This window comes from Hipposideros armiger, unplaced genomic scaffold (genome assembly GCF_001890085.2).
Source record: "Hipposideros armiger isolate ML-2016 unplaced genomic scaffold, ASM189008v1 scaffold_31, whole genome shotgun sequence".
Lineage (NCBI taxonomy): Eukaryota > Metazoa > Chordata > Mammalia > Chiroptera > Hipposideridae > Hipposideros > Hipposideros armiger.
In genome coordinates this window covers 6,320,678-6,337,649 of record NW_017731381.1, presented here as the reverse complement: position 1 = coordinate 6,337,649, position 16,972 = coordinate 6,320,678, and the positions used below count along the sequence as shown (strand labels likewise).

At 37.4% G+C, this 16,972-nt stretch overlaps 1 protein-coding gene across 1 annotated transcript in view; it reads right to left on the bottom strand.

The window, feature by feature from the left end:
- Positions 1-16,972, bottom strand: part of NCOA3 (nuclear receptor coactivator 3) — a 101,630-nt gene that overhangs the window by 35,264 nt on the left and 49,394 nt on the right. The window contains exon 2 of the mRNA XM_019636995.1: positions 12,697-12,775. The gene's annotated coding sequence lies outside the window, so the exon portion shown is untranslated. The remainder of the gene's footprint in view (positions 1-12,696; positions 12,776-16,972) is intronic.

Below are 16,972 nucleotides of genomic sequence, written 5' to 3'. Positions count from 1 at the left end.
CTTCAGGTGTACAGTGCAGTGATCAAGCCTCTTCCCCATCCATGATGCGGTCTCCCTAGCAAGACATGTGACCACCTGACACCCTACAAAATATTTACAACATTATTAATTATATTCCTTGAACTGTCTTTCATGTCCCTGTGGCACTACTGTAGTTATGTATTTATGCTGTCTAACCCCTACCCCTTCTGGCACCTTTTAGATTTTGAGAGGACATCCAAGCACCTCCTAAGGTACTAGGTAAAAGCACACAATACTGGTTATTTGTGATTTCTTTTTTTTCTTCTAAATTTGTGGTTTTTCTGTGATAGACATAAATATCTCTATATCAAAAGGACTGTTTACACCTAAGGTTCTCCCTTGGCAAATAATGAAAATATAATCAGGAGCTGGCCGAATGGCTCAGTTGATTAAGAGTTGGTTGAAGAGCGTGAGCTCTGAGCAACAGGGCCGCCAGTTTGATTCCCGCATGGGCCAGTACTGCTGTACCCAAGCTGAGCTGTTGCTGAGCTGCCAACAGGTGGCAGGATGGCTCAGCTAGTGTAACAACAAGATTGCCTGTTCGATGGTGGGCTACACCCACCTGCAACTAAGACTGAACTCGAGGCACCTTGAGCTGAGCTGCCGCCCCGATGGCTCAGTGGATAGAGCATGAGCTCTTAACAACAAGGCTGCTGGTTTGACTCTCACATGGGATGGTGGCTCCGCCCACCTGCAACTAAGATTGAAGAACAACAACTTAGCTGATCCCCCTCCCCAATTCCCCAACACTGTTCCCCTCCCCCAATTCCCCAATAAAATCTTTACAAAAAAAAAAGAAAGAAAAAGAAAATGTAATCAGCAGAAAAAGAAAGGAAGAAAGGAGAAAAAGGTTTTAGCCCCTTTGAGTAAGGGGTAAAGCACTAGATTAAGATAAGCAGTGGGGAGTTGGGGGGGAGGAGGTATGCAGAGCGGAAATAAAATCTGATATAAATGTAATTAATAAGCAATAAAGATGCAAAGGAGAGATGGTCACAACATGTGCCCCATTCTCTCCTAATCCATTCTTTCTATCTGCCTCAGAGGAGAAAAATATTAAAAGAAATGTTAAAACTTAAGAGCTGACGACATTAGCCACCTGGTAACCAAGTGGCAGAGAGCGGGAGAGCTGCTATAGGAAGTGACAGCAATGAAATGCTGCAGGGAATGATAACTGTGCGTCAACTGCAAAACAGGTATGCCTAAACTCCAGGGCTGGCAGGGTGAAAAACAAAGTAACAAGGCACTTACCCCAACAGTACTGAAATGAGCCCTGTCCACCAATACCAAAAACCTAAAGAAGCTACAGTGGGTTTACTTGTGACATTAACATTACAAAATTAACAATGTGGAAATGTAAAGCTGATAAAGCACTTTGAATCAATTTTTCAAGGAAAAGGTAGTGAGGGTGGAAGGGAAAGAGTAAGACATATCAAAGGGAAAACACATCTTAGCTCGAGTTCCTTCTCTAAAAGCAAATAGGTCAGAGCAGATGGTCTCTGACTGCAGCAAAGCGACATGGTAAGTCTGACTCACAAGACTTCCTGAATGGGTCATCGTATTTACTGCAGGTTAGTCTATGGCTCGGTCCTTGCTGTTTCCACTGGGGGTTTTTTTTTTGCCTTTCTTTTTCTGACCTCACAGCTTGTTACTCTTCAGAGACTGTAAGTCCACTCTTAGCCTACACAACTTTAAATTCAAAAGAAACTTAAAAAGAGAGAGAGAGAGAGAGAGAGAGAGAGAGAAAACGTTCCATATCCCTAGAAGTTACATGTTTGGTAACAGAATTTCTCTTTTCAAATAAATCTCCGAAAGTCATGATCGATGTCAGAATGACAATATATAAATAATGAATGAGAACATACACGTGTATATCAAAGTCCAAAAAGAAAATAAGAAAGCACTCTTAACATCATTTACCTGTTAGAGGGCGGGGTAGTGTTGGTAGAAAGGTTAAAAAGTATTCAAGTCTAAACTGAACAATAATCTCAACTGCCTCCCTATTCCCCTTCAAAATGCAGCGACTATACACTACGTGGAGCTAGCTAAAAACCTGTGCCTCGAGGTCATGACTGTTCCAGGGGAGAAATTTTCAACAAGCAAGATTATAAAACACTGAAGGACCCCCCCCCCCAAAAAAAAAAGCATCATTCAAAGAATTTAAAATAAAACACAGCTTAGTTTTTCTGTTGCCGTTAAAGGTCAGTTTCATGATTCATGAGCTTCAAGAGCTTCCTTCTGTACTTCAGAAAACCTGCCTGTGCGTGTCTAGGAAATGAAGCTGGGGGCACCTCATTACTGCTAGAGACTATCTGAGGCAAAAATTTAATTAGGAGCTCTTGTAAAATCATTCATACAACTAAACTGGTTAAAACCCACTTCAGCAAGTGTCTCAAGAGTGGTCGCTAATTACTAGGAATGTAATGTACAACATGACTACAGTTAACACTGCTGCATGAGAAACAGGGAAGTTGCTAAGAGAGTCAATTCTGAGTACTCATCACAAGGAGAAATTTTTTTTTCTTTCTTCTCTTTTCTTTCTATTGTATCACATAAGATGATGGATGTTAACTAAACCTACTGTGAAAATCATTTTGCAATATATGTAAATCAAACCATAATGCTGTATGCCCTAAACTTATACAGTAATGCACGTCAATTATCTCCCAATAAAACTGGAAAAACGTTTTTTAAAAAAACAGTGATCACTCTTCAACATACTGTGTTGTCCACATAGACAAAGGAGATCGAATTTCCTATGCCATGTGCTTGGGATGAACTGTTGATCAAAATAGAAAAGGTTTTTTGCCTTCAAAGAGCTGATGACCCAGTGTCAGGATCAATAAACTAGTAAATATAGAATCACAAAATGTGTTTTGTGCTATAAAAGGTCTCCACTGAAAATTAATTCCTGATCTGTAATTCAAAAGCAGGAACAACTGCATACCAGACATAGTGTACACTGTTATATATACAACTGCTCAAAGTCCTAACCTTCTGCAGTCAATTTGATTCTTAATTCAGTTTAATGTCAGCTACAAGTCCTTGAAATTGGCCAAACTTTCTGGTTAACTCAGGCTTCCTTCTTGTTGAAGCAGGAGAGAACAAAGACAGCTGTAGCAGAAATCGGATGTGCCACAGGGCAACAAATGCATACAGCAAGGTGATATAGGTTTAAGTCAAATGGCTGGTTCTAGAGTTCCAACCAAACTCACTACTAGAGTTCAGTGCTTCTGGGTCTTTTTAATATCAGGATTCCTTTACCTCTTAAAAAATTAGGAACCCTAAAAAGCGTTTGCTATTTGAGTTGTATCTTTTACCTCATTATAAATCAAAATTTAGAAATATTAAAATAGTAATTCATTTTATAATAAGCCTATTATGTGCTAACAATTTTATAAAAAATAACTTTTCTAAAACAAAACAATTCATTGAGAGAGGTGTCACTGTTTCACATTTTTATAAACCTTATGTCTGACAATAGACAGCTGGATTCTCAACTATTTCTCCATTAAATCTGTTGCAATATGTTATTTTGGTCAAAACATATGAAAAAAAATTCAGCCTCGAAGAGACACGTACTTGTAAAAGGAAAGACTATTTCAATAGCCTTTTATAAATGATTATAGATAATTTTCCTTGATGTTATGCTAAAACTTGACAAGTGGCACTTTCTTAAAGGTTAGTTGCAAAGTGAACTCTAAAACCGTTCTCAATGAACTCTCATGCTGTTACACTGAAATATACTGACCTACCTTGCACTCTGAACAAATCTTTTACCTTTTTACCCATATGCATGCTTCTGTAACATCAAATACTGTCATCTGGATAATACTGGTTCACTGATTAAGCAGATTTTCAAATACTGATATATTTCATTAACAGTATCAAAAACTCCACATTAATATTACCATCCATCTCATCCTAAAAGTCTTTTTTGAGTACTGAGAAGTTGTCACACTCATGATGGAAGATTCAAATTTACCAAGGTCAAAATTTTCACTTGAAAACTCAAATTTTTATCACTGTCAACAAATACCATCATACGTTTTCCTTGAAATGATAGGTTTGCCTTGCTCACTTTTAAGGAATTGTCAGCCAAAATTCAAGTTTCAATATCCGTACTTTTTCAGTCATTTTTTCCAGTAAAAATGGTATTTCATGAAAAAGTGGCCAGTCTAGTACACAAGCCAATCGCACAAGTGCTTTTTCCCAAGACAATCATCGTTATCTGATAGGCAGAAGTGCTTTTTCGGCATGTTTTCCATTCTCACTAGACAGAATATTAAAAACACAGTACTCAAAAGGCAAGATTTCATGAAATAAGCAAATTTTGCTGCTTTATCAAGGACAATCCCAAGGGGGAGGTGGGTGGGGTTGTTGTTTTTTTTTCTTTAACTCTGAGCACACGGTAGTGAAAAACATAATGACTACTAGTACAGTCTGATGGTGCCCTTGCCTTGATTCACACTAAGATTCCAGGAGTTTCATGCACCACTGGCCTTTACACCATCAGTGCAAACATCAACAGGATGAAAATGGCAAATAATCTATTACTATAAAAACAGTTTTAACTGTGTGGACCCCATAAAAGGTTCTCAGGGAATCCCAAGGGTCTGTGAATCTCACTTTGAGAACCACTGGACTAGACTCAGGTTGGGATTGAGGGTTTGAAACTGGTATGGCTTCTCCAAGATCCTCCACATTCTTTTTTTTTTTTTTCGGTTGTCAAATGATCTTTAATTGAAATATTTTTGTCTGTAGTTCATTCCACTGCACCACTGTTGATGTCAGGAGGGTGGTAGCCATCAACACTGCAGCCCACAGTCTGCGCAGACCCCAAGATCTCTTTAATGGTTCCAGAGAGTTCTCCAATTAAAGATCAGTGCTGCATCAGTCAGGCAATGTTGACAATCTCATCAAAAGTGGTTATTTCCACTGTGCTTAATGTTTTTTTGCTTCTTCCTGTCTCTTGGCGGTTCTTTGAGGGCTTTGATGATCCAGGCAGAGGCAGAAGGTACCTCAGTCTGGGCCTGTCTGCTGTGAATGGTCAGTTTCACTGTAATCTCAGACCCTTCCAGTCGCCTGTTGCTTTGGCAATGTCATCACCAACTTATTTTGGAGACAGATCCAGAGGGCCGATCTTGGGGGTCAGGAAGATGTGACACCAACACCCCTACCAGTGCACCTCAGGTATACGACTTTGATCTCATCGGGGTTGAACTTCAGCGGCATGGTGGAAGTGGCTGGTGTCAGATGAACCCGATCCAGGACGACCTTGAAGAAAGTTGCACCTTGTCCTCCTCCAAGCCAGAAGCCAAAAGCTCCTCTACATTCATTTAATTAATATTTCAGTATCTACTATATGCAGGCCTATACAGATGCTCAACTTACAATGGGGTTACATCCCAATAAACCCATCAAAAGTTGAAAATAACCCCATAAGTTGAAATCTTAAGTCGAAAATGCATTTGATATACCTAACCTGCCAAACATCGCAGCTTAGCCTAGCCTATAACTTAACGCTCAGAACACTTACATTAATTAGCCTACAGTTGGGCACAATCATTTAACAAAATGAATACACTAGAGCATCAGCTATTTACCCTTGCGATTGAGTAGTGACAGGGAGCATCTCAAGAGTACCATACCGTATATCACTAGCCCAAGAGAGGATCAAAATTCAAAAGTACATTTCTACTGAGTGCGTATCACTCTCGTACCACTGTAAAGTCGAAAAATCTTAAGTTGAACCATCATAAAGTTGGGGACCATCTGTATAAATAAGCCATGTTGTGAGATCAAAAGAACTAAGGACTTCCTGATAGAATGACATAGTGGTTTATTGCTTTCAACCAAACACACTCTCCCCGCTTACTCCAAATACAATAATAAAATATTTTTTGCATTAATTTAGAAAGACACAGACATGCTCAAACATAATGAGGTCTTTGGACCAAAACATAGAGCAAACATACAGCAATTAATTGATGACTCCACGAACTCACTGAGCTGCAGGACCAGAAACTAGCAAAGGCAGTCAGGAAATCAAATCATGCACGAAACAATAGGACCAAGGCTCATATGTAGAAATCAAACAAAAAAAATTCCTGAAATGAAGGTGGTAAGAAGCTATTATTAATAGCTAGTTACTGATATATCAAACTGTCACATGCAGTTGTAGAAGAAAGGGTAATATATACAAAACCTGGGTCACGTATATCTCTGATATTGTGATTAATACTTCAGAATAGAATCTTGAACCTAGACTGAAGGTATGGTAGAAATGGGTGAAGTCAACAAAAATAGAGTTAGGGATGCCAGGAGCAGGAAAACGGGATATATGGAAGGCACCAAAAGAAAGAAATGAAAAATAAATTTCCCACTCAAGATGTAAATCATAAACTAATTCCCAAGTATATTTGAAAACTGAACTAAGAAAGATGGCCAAGAAATTCATCAACATTTGAAGATAAATTCACTTAATTAAATTCATTTAATTAAGATTAAATGAAATCTTAAAATAAATTTAAAATAAATGTTTATGAGATAAAGAATTAACAACCATGAAAAAACTATATGAAAAGAAATCTATATAAATGGTTGTGAAAAGAATGAATTATAAACCTTCAGATATTATAAAGTATTTTTTTAAAAGGTAGTATTGCCCATTAACTAAGCACTGTTCAAATAGATTTGGTTAGCATGGGAGTCTTAAAACCACATCTGAAACCAAAACTAAATAGATAGGATTAATACCTAGACTAGAGGACACCACCACCACAGAGAGAGAGAGAGAGAAAGAGAGGGAGAGAGAGAGAGAGAGAGAGAGGGAGGGAGAGAAGAAAACTGATGAATACAACCGAATGCAGCACAATGGGGGAAAGAACCAAGCTTCAGAGTTTATCTAAGATCCAGCATGACATTAACAAATTTAAGTCTCTAAACCTCCTTATCCTATTCTATAAAATGGACGTATCATCACTTTTACAAAGTTGCTTAAAGAATTAAAATCCTATGCCAAAAATAAAAAAACTCAGTGTCTCAGCAAATGGTAGTCTTGAAAAATGGCTTCCTCAAGAATATTATGATTTACCATCATAATCAAGACTATTAAAAAAATGATATTTGCCTCTGTAATTACAAAGCAACTACATCTGCAATCCAGGTAAATTCAGAAAACAATGTAGTATTTGTGTGTTTTCTAAGTCCTATATTAGCTGAATAACTTAAGCAAATTGCCTAAACCTAAGAGGAGACTAAAGAGGTGTCTTTTGGGGAGTACTAAATTCTCAAAAATGCTAAGGTCTACAAATCAAGTTTCGCTAGTGATCTTCAAGGGTTCTTATGTAAACACTTCCAATATTTTCTTTAAACCACTCTGATACTGTACTTCTCTGTCAAAAGAATTTACAGAAACAGTACCTTTTATTAGAATGGGCACGGGTCACAAGTGATTAAGGACAATTTCTTCTTTGAAAATTCATGTTAAAATTCATAATTAATTGCTCCACAATTTTTAAAGATAATAAAGACACTGGCAATTTAACCAGCCTAAATTTAAAATTCCTTTCACTAGTCATCATTCTTAATAAAATGGCTTCCTTTTCAACTGTCAAAAGGAAAATGGAAAGGAATGGAACTCAGGCTTCTTATATTTCGAATGGAATTAGGAGAGAGGTATTTAATGAGACAGCCACGATTTATATGGTACCTTCACAAAACAAAACAGGCTTTATCAAAAGCCCAAGTGAAAACTCATACACAAAAAAAATTAACTTACTTCCCAGGGCCTTATACAACCGAATTTTGTCTAAAAATAAAAAGACAGTAGGATTACAGCTGTGCGTGGCCAGTTTATCTTCTGAAGTCTAAGCATGTCTCCTGTTACCTTGCAGCAAGTCAGTGTGATCTGCATATCAATATATAGAAGGGTTGCAGTATCTGAAACCCATACCAACCATAAAAAGGTGTTATTTTAGGGCTGGCCAAGTGGCGCATTGGTTAAGAGCTGGCTTGGGACGCCAGAGACCCCTGTTCAGATCCCACATATGAGGGCCAGTGACACTGCCCTCTACAGCTAAGATGCTGAACAACAGCTCAATCTGGAGCTGGGCTGCCGTGAGTCCCTGGCTATGGCTAGGCTGCAGCCCCTGTGGCAGTGGGTTGCCATGGGCTACCGGGTGTAGCCAGCAGCCAGCGTGAACGGCCAGCAGCCGCAGTGAGCGGCGGTCCAGAAGCCGGCGACTGATCTGCCTCACCTGGGAAGAGCGCAATAATGGTGCCAACTTGGGCTAGTGAAGCAACGTCCTCCACAACTAGCCTGAAGAACAAAAGAACAGCAACTTGTCTGTTCCCCTTCCCCCAATTCCCCAGCGCTGTTCCCATCCCCCAATTCCCCAAAAAAAATCTTTTTAAAAAAAGTTATTTTAATTAACAAGTTTGCCAACACATTATGAACTTTGCAGCTTTATTCTAGAATTATTTTTAAATTACTATATCACAATCTAATTTTTAAGAAAATTTTAAGTCTAAGAACCAAGACTAAAAATCATGGATTCCCCATCTCTTTATGTCACTCTCCAGTAAAATAACTAGCTCCATAAAAAGCTTTTCAAACAGAAAATATACTAATAGTTGATTTAGGAAAAATAATTTCTATAACTCAGTTTTCTACATAAGGGCCAAATTTTATATAGCAGGGCAATAAAAGGCCAAATCACACACTGTGTAATAAGTTAAGAGTGCTACCTGGAATACATGTTTTTTGTAATAATTGTTATTGTAATAATTTAGATACATTTGTACTTGTAATAATTTAAAAACTGTAAAACAAAAAATTCTACAGAAGTAAATTAAATATCCTAAAGTGTTGATCTTTGTGTACTCACAAAGTATAGTTACACAGTATGCTTGTGTACTCATATAGTATGAGTTTAATATATGAAGCTCATTAAAGATTGATAGTTTCATTGATACATGATGGAAAATATATTTAGATCTTAGGAACATATGTTGACCACGTGTGCACATGCAAAGCTTTCAAAGTTACTTTAAAATGTGAAAATAAGTAAGGCTCCTGTTATTCTTGATAAATGTCAGCTGTCACGCACTCATGCCCAATACATACTATTTTTCACAAAGCAATCCTAGAAAAGGCAATTTTGAATCCACCAGCTGCATGTAATGGTTATACATAGCAAATTCTATTCAAGGTCAGAAGTTTAGAGGTTTTCAATATCAACTTCAATTATATGTTAAATATTACACAGATTCAAAAACATATTCTCATTAAAACAGTTGTTGGAAACAAAGACAGGATCATAAGAAAGTAATTACTCTAAGAGTTTGGCACATGAGAGATAGGGCCATTTATAACTGATATAAACTGGACTGTTTGTACAGCAGTTTACTTTTTACATCGTTGAGCTGATATTTGGGCCAATCATATTTCGTAATTAAGTTACAAAATTAAGTACTACAAGAGCTACATTATTACCAATCTGATCATTTTTCATGTCTATATTTTCCAAGTCCAATAAAACTGTCCTTTTTATGAACCCTGACTGTGAACAATTACTAAAACCTTATCTCCATCCATTTTCACCAAGAGCAGAAAAACAGTGATTGGATTAGTACAGCAATTCAGACAGTTTGTTGTTTGTGTCAAAGATGGATCTTACAACTTCAACAGTTTTCTCTACATATTTTTGAAAGCTCCATCTTTAAAGCAAACTGGCTTAACCTTCAGTCTTTGGCTTTAATAATAAAACACAACTACCAACAGGAATTTTCTGTTAAAAACATCTCTCTCTTCAGAGGTAGCCTTTGCTCAAAAAAAAAAAAAAATTATCTTTTAAAGTAAATGCTGCTTGAGCAACATTAAATTCAAAATATTTAAGTTTTTAAAATTATAAATGCATTAAGTCTCCTACATATCACCACAGAACCAGTTACCTGGAATTTTAAATTTTTAAATATAATATCACTAGTCATCAGTCTTCCTTCCATAGGAGACTCTTCAAAGTTTTAAAACCTTTTCAAAAGAAAAGAAAAAGGGGGTGAGGGGCTAAGTGTAGTCTGAATACCTCAAGTAAAATAATTTTTGCTTTTCCACTTGTAACCACAGCACTTCATTAGCCCTAAATAGCAGATTCACCAAAATTATGGCTTTCTTGGTGACGTTTTTAAATTACTATTATAAGCTTGAGAGCAAAAATTGATTGCTGAACATTCTGCTGCAAGATACCCTTAAGTATCTCACAAACATTTAATGGACAACAGAAAAGTGCAGATAGGTCTGGGTATGACTTTAAATTAATTTTTATAAGAATAAGTTCTTTTCTATATAAACTTTCTTGACACATGAAACAGATACAGCGCTGGAATTAACATTAACCCTATAATTACAGATTGGCCACTATAACAAAGACTGAATGGGGCTTTTAGTAAAACTGAGATGAGTTCAATTGACATGTTATTTTTGAAACCTAGGAATGTTTGAGATAGCAAACCTTCTGAGGTCAGTGCCATGAGAAAAATAACTATTTTTCCATAAAATTCCTTTACAGCATCATAGAGTTCTTACTATTCCTCAGTACATCAGCTATATTTTTTAAAAGCTTTACTGAGATATAATTCACTTACCATACATTTCAAGTATGCAAGTCAATGGCTTTTAGGATATTCAGAGTTGTACAACTGTCACCACAATCAATTTTAGAAGATTGTCATTATCCCCAAAAAAGGCCAAGTATCTCTTAGCTGTCTCTCCCCTAATCTTCCCAATTCCCCCACAACTTCATATACTGTTTCCCCAGCACCCACCCCAGGCAACAACTAATCTACTTTCTGTCTCTCTGGATTTACCTATTCTAGACAGTTCATAGAAATAGGATCATACAATATCCAGTACTTTGTGACTGGCTTCTTTCACTTAGCGTAATCCCTTCTAGTTCATCCATGTTGTAACCTCATATATCAGTACTTCATTTCTTTTTATTTCTAAATAATACTTCATTGTATAGATATACCATATTTTATTTATCCATTCATCAGTGGACATTTAGGTTGTTTCCATTTTGGGGCTATTATAAATAATGTTGACATGAACATTTATGTTCAAGTTTTTATGTGACCACCTATACTCTTAAATGAGAAATCATGAGCACTAAGAAATCAAAACAGATTCTGATGACATGTGCAAAGAAGCCTCCAAAGTTTTCTAGTAAACAGAAAAGCAGCCAGGTTTTCTAAAACCTACAAACCAAAAGTGTGATTTTAACTATGATTAAGAAGCTAAGGGCTCCAATGGAAACAGTGGACAACATGCAAGAATAGACAGGTAACGTACACAGAGAGATGAAAACACTAAGAAAGCAGCAAATGGGAATGTCAGAAATCAGAACCACTAACAGAAATGAAGAATGCCTTTGATGGGCTCATCAGCTGACTAGACACAGCTGGGAGGAAGGGGAGCAGGAGGGGGACAGTGAGCTTGAAGATGTATCAATACAAACTTCCAAAACTGAAAGGCAAAGAGAAAAAAAAAAGGACGAAATTATCCAAGAACAGTGGGACAATTACGAAAGGCATAACACATGCATAAGGGGAATACCATCTTTATGAAATTCAAGAAAAGGCAAAAGTGGAGTGACTAAAAGCAGACCAGCAGCTGCCTGATTTCCTGTGTTTTCTTGTTATTTTACCTTTATTTTTAGGTCTGTGACCCCTTTTGATTTAATTTTTATGTATGGTGTGAAGAAAGGATTGCAGATCGATTTTTAAACTATGGGTATTTCATTCCGGGGCTATTTGGAAAAGGTTCTCCTGTTTCCATTATGTTGCTTTGGTAATCAACATCAGAATCTCTTTCTGGTCTTTATTCTGTTCTACTGATTTATTTATCAATATTTATGCCCACATACATTTCAAGTGGGTAGAAACAGATAAGCGGTAATAAAGGGGCATTTGGACAAATATAAGCATGAGATTATGAGGTCTTGACCCAGGGAGCTAAGATTAATAACAGAAAGTGGCACAAATACAGGAGACATGAAATAAGAAAACCAGATAAGGCTTGTCTATTAATGTATCCAAGAGGGTGGGGTTCACAGAGCCAAATTTCAAGTCTAGCTAACCATGAGAAGGATGGTATTGCTAACAAAAAGAAATTTAACTAGCTAAACAAAGCATAATTGCTATTTTGGCTATCAGACAACTTTTTCTATTTTCTTTTTTCCTATTCTGATGCAATAACAAAAGTAAGGAGAGTTAGGAAATGCTTATGCCAACACAGGCAATCTGGGGAAACGCGTCCTCACAAGGTGAAATGTTACGAATAGGTGGGGCTGATTCAGATTTTGACTGAATGCCATTGAAGTAGTCACACACAAGGAAAAAGGGGGCAGGAAGGTAGTGTCTCATATTAAGCTGTAACAGTTCCCCTCCTCCCCAAAAGTTATGTTTGTGTGTGTGTATATACACATACATATATGAATACTCACATATATATTCACTCATTCCAATACCACTCATTCATTCAACTAATATTATCATTAAAGAGAAAAACATGAAGTATACAACAAAATTAAATCACAAATTTAAAAAGAGGGCAGTATCTTCAGAGAGTGAAGTCAGAATATTACAAAAAATTGAGTCAAAGTAAAACTGAATTACCTGGCTAACCAGTCAAATGACGTTCAAGAAGCTTATTTTTATTGGTCTCTGACTCCACTGTTCAGCAAGTATTTTGATCCTGAAGACAAAAAAAAGGGGGGGTGTTGAATTTTATTGCCCTTTCTTAGTATTATTATTAGTCACACACAAATTAACAATTTTCCCATCTTTCCCTTCCCTGGATATATGAAACAAACCGAAAAAGAAGACCATCAAGTAAGAGGCCTCTTCCTAAAAATTTGAGCTAATGCCTTATTTTGCTATATGACTATTAATACTTCTGCTTCAAGAATCAGGCATGGCATATACAGTATGTTCTGTCAGTTTGTAAAAATGGATAATAAAAAGTGGGGTGGAGGAGACCAGCTCCAAGTCCTGAAAAGTAATCAAACCAGATGGGTAATCTCAACTTGGGGTGTCCCCACCTGTCCAAAAGGAGTGTTCAACAAATAAAAATTAAAAGCAATATTAATATCCTGGCAGAAGCTAATGCTTAAATACCGGATGGATGGATGGATGGATGGATGGATGGATGGATGGATGGATGGATGGATAAGATAAGCAAGCAAGCAAGGAGGGGGGATGTTTTCTCCCCCTCTCGGAAAGACTGCATTTGGGTCACCAACAAGAAATATTTTTTAAATGGAAGATAGGGAAATGAGGAAGAGTTCTTCAAAATAATCTGCAACAAAATACATGTAAATAGCAGACTTTTGCACTTGAGGAAACGTGGTGGTGGCTCTGGTATAACAAAAAAAGTGAGCCAGGAGCAAGCCGAGTGGCATGTTGGTTAGGAGTTGGCTTGGGACACCAGCTCTGAGGAGCAGGGCTGCGGTTCGGATCCCACATGAGGGCCAGTGACACTGCCCTCTACAGCTAAGATGGTGACCAACAGCTCGACCTGGAGTTGGGCTGCCATGAGTCACCAGCGACGGCGTAGGCTGCAGTGGGGCCGCAGTGGACTGCCATTAAGCTACCGTGAATGGCCGGCAGCTGGTGGGAGCTGCCGTGAGCCACCATGAGCAGCAGTCCAATGGCCGGCAACTGACCTGCCTCAGCTGGGAAGAGCACAATGATCACAATACCAACTTGGGCCAGTGAAGCGACGTCCTTCACAACTAGACTGAAGAACAAAAGGACAGCAACTTGTCTGTTCCCCTTCCCCGATTCCCCAATAAAATCTTTTAAAAAAAAAGTGAGCCAGTAAAAACATTCACCCTTGAACTTACGAATTTCCAAATGTAACAATAAAGCAACAATCTCACTACCATTAATTCTAGTGGTATCTATATCAAGACAACAACCATAACTATGCCCTAAAGTTAACAGTATTCAGGATGGAATTGGCAGGTCTATTGGGAAGGGGTGGAAAGAAAAAAAGTAATATATTTACAAGTTCCAAGTATAAACATATCACGGTCATGGCAAATTAGTATGTAGATAGGGGACAACCAACCACAATCTACCTGCATGATGTGAAGTGTTTGCTGCACTTCTGAAACCCAAATTAGAGGTAAGAAGATCGGGGGTGGGAGTGGGTGGGGGTGGGAAGTACATTATATGTGGTACGCAAAAGGAAAAAAGGAAAATCCAGGTAGTATATCACAGCTGATATAATAGTGGCTACCACAGGAAGGGGAGGGTGGGAGGGAGGTGGAAAAGGGTAAAGGGGGTCAAATATATGGTGACAGAAGGAGATTTGACTTTGGGTGGTGAACACACATTGCAATATACAGATTGTATGTACACTTGAAACCTATATAATTTTATTAACCAATATCACCCCAATAAATTTAATTTTAAAAAGAGCTGATATATCTACTAACATGTCTATTTATAATCCAGCTTATAATTGAGATACATGTGAAAAATAAGCTAGTTCTTGGAATACATCTTCCAACCCACAACAGCATAACTATTGGGTTGTCGGAAAAGTCATGGCGCATTTTTTTGCAACAAAAAAACAGAAAAAATATGTCATGACGTTTCTGACAACCCAATAGTTGTTAGCATAACTGTTAACGAGCAGAAGCTTTGGAGTCCACCAGATCTAGACCTCCCAGTTCTTTCAGTTACTAGCTAGGTACCCCTGAGTCAGCCTAAGACTTCTTCTCACCTTAAAACGAGGATCACACCTCAGAAGGCTCTTGTGAAGATTAAATGAAGATGTTTAAATTCCTTATTAGTACCACTACATAAATGCTCAATAAATAAAAACTATTATTAGCCGAACAAAAGACTACTTGACTCATAAGAATTTCCAAGTAAACTGAAATGAAAAATAGGAGAAAACACAATCATTAGTTTGTTTTTAAATGAATTCAATGTTTTATGACTTGAATTTTTATGATATCCAAATTACAGGAAACGTGGGGGGGGGGAAAGTAGGCCAAACTTCAGTGAAGAAAATATAAGGTTTTCTGGCCCTAGTTTTTTAAAATCAAGTTTCACTTCAGAAGCTTAGTGCCTACAGAACAAGAAGGGCGGGCAGGAAAAGGAATTCTAGTCAGAATGTATGTGGCACCATAATGACTGACCCAGGAAACAAGTACCACTGCCTAGTGTGGAAATGTTGACAGGCAGGTCCTACATTAATACTCAAGTATTATATTATTAAGCTGCTGCTGAGAACTATTTAAAGGAGTGCTGACCAACCCAATCTGTACCCCATCATCACCCCCAGGGTCCCAAAGAAATACCATCTACGAAACTCTCCCCTCCCAGAAGTCAGAAGTGTGCAGTTGGACTAGAGAGGTCTCCAAATAGTCATGGATCAATGACTGGCTTGCCTACTAGGAACCTCCAAGAGGTAGATGGTCTAAAATCTATTGTATTACATACCAAGACCTTGTAAAGTATGGAACGCTTAGGAAAACTGCAGTTAGCTTGTCTAGATTCTGCAAAGGCAACAGTCCTAGACGATTCCTTGGAACTATATTTTTTACTTTTATCAAAAATAAGCTTACTCTTACCCCTTTTCGTAATTTGGACTTTAGTAAACCACACATACAAAAATCAAATCACACCAACATAAAAAATGAATGACACATCCCCAAAATACTAGATATCTGAGAAGGAGGGGCATTAATTTTCTACTAGAATTAGCAAAAAGGTGACTGATGAGATCCACATTATCAAAACCTGCATCACTAGAAAGCTAATGGGGGGAAAAAAATCAAACTGAGCTTTGTTAACAGCTAGTCTGAAAAGATGTGCCTCGAGGCCAAAACAAAGACTCAAACTGGGGGAGGGGAGTTGACAGATGAAGGAAAATCCTAACTATATATTGCTGATGCTTGGAAACACAAATGGACCAAAAAAAAAAAAAGGCCACTGAATATTATGAACATGTCTTTCTTTTGCTCTTGAACATGGAAGGATGCAAGGACTCTACTATTAATCATATCAAACTCATTGTTCTCTTCATGCTGCTGCGGGCAATGCTCCCAGGGACTACCTCAGTTCCCTGAAATCGCAGACATGGGGAATTACTGTCTTTGAGAAGAGCCAGCTGTTGCCCACTCATCTTCAAAGAACTACTAATAAGTTTGTGCACCAATTAAATGTATTACTTTAAGGTTACCCAATAGTGGTGCAAATTAAATTTTACATTCTTTTACAGTTCATTTTATTTATCAAGCGATAAATATATCCTTTGTCAAAACTGTAACAATGGATTTTACTACATTAGTCAACTGCAAGTAATCTGTAGCTATACTGAAGGAAAAAACAGATCCAAGTTAAAAATCGTTAAGAAAATTTTAAATTGTATAGAAAGGTACCACTTTAAAAAAAAAGCTGTATAAACTTAACTCAGTGAAAAGAATTATTTTACTATTACTTAGTCCACTATTACGTGTTCAATAGGCAAAAATGTATTTTTGAGAACATTGGTAATACACTGATGACAAACTTTTTAAAATACCATAATCTTTTTGACATGGGGGGGCAGGAATTATTTCAAATTACAGCATATGCATGTTTCGTCATGTAAGGTCAGGGTTAAAAAGACTGACATGTATTACCACTTATCCTATGATGTATACTATGAAGGCCATGCTGATTTATAATAATTTGTTCTACATAGTCATTTAATAAATTATAATAAAGGTTTAGTGCTATGTGGAGTCAACCTGAAAATTTAAATGATGCAGTAAAAATGGAAGCCTTGGTTTCAGAGAACCTAAGTGTTGGAAGTCCAGCTTCTTGAAGTGACCTTGTGTGAGACATTTTATTCAATTAAATGTTTGCTGTGTACCTGTTAGGTGCCAGGCAT